This window comes from Temnothorax curvispinosus, unplaced genomic scaffold (genome assembly GCF_003070985.1).
Source record: "Temnothorax curvispinosus isolate PA1 unplaced genomic scaffold, ASM307098v1 QBEX01006461.1, whole genome shotgun sequence".
NCBI classification, from domain to species: Eukaryota; Metazoa; Arthropoda; class Insecta; order Hymenoptera; family Formicidae; genus Temnothorax; species Temnothorax curvispinosus.
Genome location: NW_020216241.1, coordinates 8,733 through 17,464, shown reverse-complemented (window position 1 = coordinate 17,464; position 8,732 = coordinate 8,733).

The window sequence follows — 8,732 nt, the reverse complement described above, 5'->3', positions numbered from 1 at the left end:
GTTGCAAACTTTTGATTTAAAAGAGAGATGAACATTCAACTTCACACGTGCGAGCCAGTAAACGCTGTAGAAAAGAAACGATCGTTCCTACAGCGAAATGTGAAAGAGTTAGATACGTCGAAATGATGATTCGCGGAATATATCGGGAATGAAAACGACCGATTTCACGCGTCGCGCGTCGGTCGAATTTCAATTCCATCCGCGCTTTCGCATTCGCAGCCGAACGCGGGATCATCTTTATTTCATTTCGTACCTCCGAAATCATTTCGCCGATTGTCCCATCCCGTCCCCCTCGGCACCCTTCTCGCCGCCGCCCGCGGAGCCCCGGGCGCGGATTATACGGTATCGCATCGGTCCGTCTCTCATGAATTAGGCATCGGACAAGTTAATGAAAGTTTTCCCAGGCAATTTCGTGTAATAATAGAGCAGATCACCGCGCCTCTCGGATATAGAAAACAATGCGCGTGTATGTGTGAACGGGCGCCTCGTACTAAAATGTATTCGGAGTAACGCAATCTGACCGGATGAGGATCGATCAAGAAGTTACTACCACTGATCTCTAAATTTGCCCGAGATGTTTACAAGAACAGCATAACTATTGAGTTGAAACAATCCAGAAAGCAAGAGAAAGGTTTATTAAATTCCACTCGAAATAAAACTTACTGAAAGTTAAAAGAAACTTACGTAATTGTTGAATGTCTTTTCTTCTCTTTTCTCTCATATTGTGTTACTCACGTTTCTAATTTATAAGACTTCATATCAACGAAAATTAACGCGAATTATTACGTTATGTTATTTTATAAATTTATTTTATAAATATTAACGCGAGGTGCCCCTCGCTGCAAAATTCATTAGTGAGAGAAGTGTTTCAAATGCTCTATTATTTCCTATTTATCGCATTTTAAATTCCAAAAAGTCCTTCGATAATATCAACGCGCGATACTGATGTCAGAGCCGAGTGATAAGCGGAAGATAAGCACCGATAGCTACCCCGATAACGTCGTAGCGTCGCTGCTACCCCTAACGTCGTGTCCTGGCTGACGCATTTATGCCCGACGTCGCGACGATGGATCAGTGCGCCGGCATGCGTGATGCACGATGTTTAATGCATGCCGTTTCGCCGTTGCGCTACGTCGTCGGGGGTGGGCGTAGAAAATTGAATCGGGGATTCGGATCGATACGCGACGGTAGTCGCTCGAGGATGTCCGCTTATCTCCTCACCTGGACCCTGAGATCGGTGCCGTTGCCTCGAATAGAAACGACCGATTCGTTTAATCGGCTGCGCTCGATCACCCCGCCAAGACTGCGTCCTCGAACTATCTCGGCAAAATACTCGGCCAGACAAAACCGTATATTTCTCGTTGCGCATTTGATGGCAAATCTATCGCCATCCGATTCACCTATCTCAGAGGAATTGAATACACTCGAACAGAGTCACGTTTAGCGAGAAGCGTTTACTACTTAACTATCGAGATGTTTTCGCTCAAATTTCCGCCTGATCATGGAATTTCTGCGCAAAGATTGTAATTGGGGTAAATAGCAAACAATAATAAAAATAATAAAGGAATAACATGATGCGATAATAAGCAATTAAAAAGCAACGCAACGACTTCGTCGTTCGCGTTCTTTCCCGCTATAAAAGAGCCAAGAATCTCGTGGATGAAAAACAGATCAGCGAATGTAAATAGCAATGCCGGCCGTAATGCGCTTCCAACGGACTCTGCACGGGTTAATGTATATACGGGAGTTGGAAGCTCGGGCGAAATGCAACGTGTATGTGATATATCTTATTGTACAATTCCGACCTGACCTTTACCTTCCTCGTTTCGTGCGTGCCGATGCGCGTAAAGAAATTTCGGCCGACGCTTCATATCTCTTTTCTCGGCTCTTATTGTAATACAAGATTCTCCTGGGCCTTCGGACTCGCTCGGGGTAGCCCTTTCGCGCGGAAGGGTTTATGCCTGGAGGATTTATAAGGGAAAACATATGCAATAATACGGTAAATGCCGTTAACGATTCTTTAGTCTCGCTCCTGACAAGTTTTTATTGTTGCTGTTCTAACGGATCGTTCACCTGCAGGTAGATGCACGCGTACGTGAACGCGTAGAATTTATTGCAGGATCATGGAACCCTGCTCCATTTTTAAAGTGTGTAATAAAATTGCAGTAATTATATATAAATGTTTGTATATTAAATGATAGACGAAATAACGATAATGCCAAAATATAGTATTAGCACAAGTATTAGTAAATAATGTTACTTTGTAGTATATCGGTGTAGTATATAAATTGCATCAAAATACAAACGTTGCGCGAGGCCCTGACTTATATGACTCATGATACATTTGCCTGCATATCTCACATACACACACATGCGGCTTACATAACATTTTGTGAATATGAAATAATTATGTGACAGATGAGATAATGTCACCAGTATCAGTAATGTGACATAATTAATTGCTTAATTGCTTTTCTGATAATATCGACTTTTAAGGCCAAGCAAAGTCAACGCTGCAAGATTAATTAACCGAACAAATTGAGATAATGAATAAGTAGAATACGACCGTATAAGATATATTACAATCAAATTTAAGAAACGCGAGAAATATTATTAGGCAATCAAGATCCAGTCCTGACCATTTAGCGGCCTTTCTTGAATTAAATTGAGATAATTTATAAAATTTAATAAATAAATGTCTGAAAATAGCCAACAAGATCATCAAAACAAATATCGTTCCTTAATAAGTATTTTATGGGAAATATATTTTTATTGCTAATAATATGCGGAAGAATATATTTTATGTAAGTTGAGCCTGCTTAATTTGCATTTGACCCAGTTTCGCTAGCCCAAGTTATCGCGATATTACCGTAATCCAAAGATTAAGTGTGTAATATGAATTACGGCTTCAATTCTCTTTTCAAAGCCATTGTGTTGCTCTTAGGTAGAAAGCTCAACGTGATTCCAACATACCAATCCGAAATCCCCGGCGAGCGATCTCACGCGTTCTCTTACGCATCTATGCGCACTTTGCGCACATAAATAATTGACATAGCGCATAAATAAATACTCAAGACCATCACCGTGCGAGCCGGCGACTAGTGTTCGTCTTTCTGGGCGCCCCGGGTTCGGCCGAGGACTGCCCACGGACAGTAGGGTGAATTTATAACAGAAAATACACGCAATAAAATCGGCCGCGTACCGCGGCACCGTGACACCAATACGCACGCAATAAAATCGGCCGGACAGCGCGTTCGCAAGACATGAAGCACCGTCCCTTCAATGAAAGAGCGGCGTGGCGCGCGCGGGGCGTCCTTTAACCCGTCGGCGCGATTTAAATATTATCTTGTAAAGGGGATGGATTTAATGCATTTATAATTGTACACGAGAGTGTAAGGGCGGGCCCTTCCCCCCCTCGGGTCATCGGTCGGACATCACTGACCCTTCCGGCTGACCCCGGGGCCGTTCCGGGGTCGTTGTCCACCTCGGGCATGTAATCTTTTCTACCTTTCTTTTTATTTCCGGAAGCTTTGGATACTTCACTCGGAAACTGCCGAGTCGATCGACCGAAATCTAGGGCACGGGCCCTACCGGTTTTATCGTGCGGCCCTTTCGGGCCCGCAATCCTTGCGCGCCGGTCACGAAGGGCTCCGCTTTCACGATCGCCCGCAGGGTGGAATTTTGCGTTCCGAATCAACGCAGCCGGTTTCTTCGTGCAACTTTTCGAAGCGCAGTCTTTTATGGTTTCAAATTATAGTGTACTTCACGAAATCTTAACAGTTAACGAGTAGTAATGAGAAATCTGTGCGGAATTCGACACCAGATATTTGCAATTTTAAAACGCAATCTTGGATTATAAGCAGATATCCGAAACATTTAAAAAGGACATCATAAAGATATTCGTTTGTCATGCCTCGCAACTACCATTTATATTTTTATATTGCTTAAAGAGACTAATATTCGGCGACCTTTTTCCTAAAAGAGAGAATATTGAAAACTGAAGTTTCCGTGTTAGGAACGATGATCCAGAAGCACGGCCATATGGTGCAATCGTCGACCATCGGTCGGCGCCGCATGAGAAACGGGACGACCGTCGGCCGTCCATCCGCACACGTTGGAAACAGTCCAAGCGTTTTAATTTCAGAAGACGTTACAATATAACGGTTCGCAGCGAAATGGAATCGCAACCCCTGGGTTATTCCATGCAGGCATCCCGGTGTTTCCCGGCACGCCGGAGGCTCCTTCACGCTTGCTACGACGACGACGACGACGACGGGGACCTTTTCCTAATTGTTCGGGAGGGCAACGGCGGCGTCCCGGCGCATCGTACACACGCCCGTCGCATGCATTACGCATGAATCTCGACGTCCAATTCTTGGGCCTGGTCCGCGTAGTTCGATATTATATCGTCCTTCTCCGACACTCTGACCCACTGTAAAAACTGGCATAATTTTTTGATACGTATAAGAACTCAATGAATAAAAAGTATATATATAATTTTTATACATAATAAAAGTTGCGGGCATCTTTACAATTACATCTAAATGAACAGCGAAGTACAAATCGTCGCTATCGTTCCCATCTTTTCCCGCATTTCTTTTCCAATTGTTACTTAGATAATCAGGTCTCAACTCTCTATTTGTTGAAGGGAAACTTGGATGTTGCGGGCGTAGATTGCGCGAAGTTAAAGCGCAATGGTAATAAGAAAGCAACGTCGACACTAATTACCACGTGCGCCGCGCTGGACACGTGATATGTAACGCGCATGAATTTCGGACGTGTCCGTTTTCTTCCGGCCGTAGTTTCCCGGCGGCTTATGATATTAGTGTCCTCCGCGGTGCCCCTGTCCGACGCTATTACGCTCGTCCACCTTGGTCCCGCGCATTGTTCTTCTAATTTATGCCAAGGTGGATCCTCTAACCCGCGCACCAGCTCCGCAGAGCTACCCCCCATTCCCACCCTTCGCCCTTCCGCCCTTTCTCTTTCTATTTCTACCACTCTTCGCGCGGCGCGCCTTGAATTATGGCGGCAACGCCACTAAATCCTCCAGGCTAATTGAATTATTGCTCGAATCACGGCGCGGCGTTCGCCTTACGAAAAAGAAAAGGAAAAAGAACCGAGGTCCCTCCTCCTCGCGCCTTCCTCCCCCTTCATGCTCGCCTTTGTCCAGCCCTCGCTCGCGGGAATGATCTCTCGTCGGCGCGAATTTCCGGGAAATAATTTCGAGTGCGTGAGACTCGGACTCTCGATCTCGCGCCGGAGGTGAGCTCGAATCCGAGGATCGAATCGCCTCTAAATTATCCTTCGAGGATCCTTCGATCGCTCTCCTACAAGCGTTCGAGCATTCCGATCGTGCGCTTATGTAAACTTTCTTCGTAACTCGTACATTTCCGAGAGAATCGTGCTGGCACATAGGTTGCAGTCAGGAACAATAGCTGGAAAGCGTATGAAAACCGAAGGATTAATGTCTACGTGTAGATAAAGATGATTGACGATGACTTTTCGATAGGTTTATCACCAACGGCTCAGAAAATTATCGCGGAAGAAATGTATAACAGAGCGTAAAGATATGTTTCTACGCGGAAGATAAAAATTGTATAACACGCCCGAGCAGATAGTTCTTCTACGAAAGTTATCCAAAGTTATTCCCTCCGACAGTCGTGAACGTAAAGTTTAAATGTCATCGATGTGTCCATAAACAGTGTGCGTCACGCGCGCATAGCTCTGTGGAGAACCGCCCCTGTTTCTGGAAATCGCGCGAACGACCGTTTCGCCGCGAAATCGCAGATTTATGATCACGCCGGACATTTATGAGATATTAGCCCGGCGCGGCGCGCGCGGCATAAATGAGTAATGAGACGATGACGCGTCAATATTAATATGATAATTCGATTTAGCCGAGCGCCGCCGTGGCGGTTCTTTTGTAAAAGCGGCGACATAAGAATAAGAGATGGCGAGCAGTGGGAGGGAAAGAGGGACATAAAACTTCTGGCTCAATCAATTTCGTGAACGTTAATTTCCGCTGTCGCGCTCAGGAGCGTCGGACATTGTTATTACGACACTGCGATATACCACCGCCGATCGGCGATCGCCGATACCGATGGCGGTATATGGCTGCTCGAAAAACGGAATCCTTAATTCGCCTTTCCGAGAACCGAGCAATCAGATCTGCCGTATTCAAGTTGCCTTGAGATCGACGAAAGGCCCGCCGACCACGTTAATACCACGTTACTATTTATAGGCGCGCGATGGATCATTGATCATTAGTATATCAGATTCGCCGACGCAATGTACCGATCACGGTGGTCAAAAGTCTGGGAGTAATTAATGGCTGCACGTAATGCGCAACTCCAGTCGGATTCTGCGGGCCTCTCCTCCGCGAGATTACCGCAACCTTCTCGATTTGCAAATTATGTCGCTTATTGCTGTGAAACGCGACGCTAAATGTCACAATGCACCTTCGCGGAATTATTGAGGAATTATTAACAGACCGTAAAAGATTTGCGAGTTGAGATCGTAAAGAAAAAAATTAAATATGAATCAGATTTTCTCGAGTCCGAGGCATTTCTTATAGTTGCAACATGATTGCGTCAGAGGTTTCAGTTCTAAACGATCGTGAGAAGAAAGAAAGACGCTTAATATTTCATTGAACGCGACAGATTAAATAAACTTGAAAATCGTGCCATAGTTACAGAATAAATAACAAAATTGGAAGATATCGTTTTTATTCCGACTTGTCTTTCAGTAGATCTAAACTTGAACTTATCAAAAAGCTATTTTCGATCAGTTGCTATTATCATGCGATTATTATACAGCATTGTGGTAGCTAGTTTGGCGAAGCTTGAAGAAAAATATAGGGGACGCAACGTGAATTATTAATATCGCAAACGGGCCATAATGAATATTCTCACCAGAATGCTATAATAGGTTGAGGGAAGCTTTTGCTAGAAAGTAGATACTAATCATACGTATTATCCTATTTATCCCGAAGGAACCATGATTTCTAGTCGATTTCACTCGTATAAATCTCACAGGAACGATGACCAGATAATATCCAGGTCATAAAATAGTCCGTTACATCGCAACCTTTGAAACCAGAAGACCCTACTTCGCCCATCGAGTACATTACACTGTCTTTTTCTTTTATCGGTCATTTTTGTTCGTAAAAAGGCGTATATCACATATAAAATATGTATGACAGAAACAGATTCAGTGTTTTAATTCATGAGTTCTACAGCTAATGTCCAGGCGAAGAATATTGTATTAAGAAAATAATCTTTTTAAAAATTTTCAATCTATCGTCACACATATATTATTTTTTACCGTATTTACTAAAACTTAGTAATTTAATACCGTAAAGAAATAGTATTCAGAGAGAAAGGAGAAAGTATCTAAAAGACGTTCCGAAAAGATATAGAAGAAGTCTAAGAAATATTTTAAGAATCACGACAAGTTTTTTAAAGATTTTTCGTGGCATTTCATCATTATGTGAGAAATATGGTCGTTCGTTAAAAGTATACGAAAGTACAAGACAGATATTGAAATATCTTGATTATTGTTTAACATTCGTACGATGAACGCGATCGGTCTTCGATGTTATTCGCAACATTTCCGCAGCACGAGCCACTTTAAGATACGGGACTTTAAAATGAGTCTCGGCCTGAAATTCTTGACTAACCCTTTCAGCGACTCGGCCATCTTACCTTAGCGCCAAGACGCCTCTGACAAAGTAACGACCGCGTTTACCGCCCGTTACATAATTTTACCTGGAGGTTCGGTTCCGCCGCGCCGCGAGGAAGCGTCTCGGCCGTTACGCAATTTCTTCCACGTACCTACGGGCACAACGACAATATGGGCAAGCGAGTCGACGCACGGTCCGTTACATGGTATCACTATTCCGGCCAGTGAGACAGGGGTGGCGGCGCTTTATTAACAAGCTGCAGCAACGGATAACGAGGACACGGGGATCCTTCTTCTGTCGGACCTGCCGCTGACCCCGGGGCAATATCCTACGTCGCCCCGTCGACGACCCTAAATTAATATTCAAATCTGTACACGAACGGTTCCACGCGTCGCCTTGCGAGGATCCTCCTAACGGACGAACGGACGGACACCATTGTCGTGTCCTCGTGCGTCCTCAAGTGTCCTCGTTCGTCGTCCAGCTCGTCCTACGATTCGTCTGATTCGATTCCCCCCTATTCGCGACTTTCCCCCTTATACGATCCGCTGGCCGAGGTCCTTCCGCAGGATCATTGTGGAGAGCTCTTTCCTCCTTTCTTTTTTCCCCCCATTTTTTTTTAACGAAGCGCCGTCTCTCATTGGTCGACGTACGCTGGCCGACGTTGGCTAGCGATCCAATTATTACGTTCGCGGCCGTACGATTATCTCGTTGCTGCGATCGATGTAATTCTAGATCCCATGAGAAAGTTTTGTGATGGTCCGCCTCGAAGAGACGCGTCGATTGGACATGCAACGTAAAAGTTGTAAACCACTCTGTGTGTGGAGCACACTATACGAATCTTTATATAAATTCGTTTAGAAGCTAAATGTTACACGAAAAGTTTCGAAGTCGCTTGATGGAACAAGATGTCTTTGATTTATCTCTAAATCGTAGGATAAGTAAGCTAGTTAACAATCGTAATTTTAAATTCATGGTACCTGATACAACACTTTTCTGAGGGCAATCAGAATATATATCAGATAAGATACAAACCGTTGATATTTGTGAAATC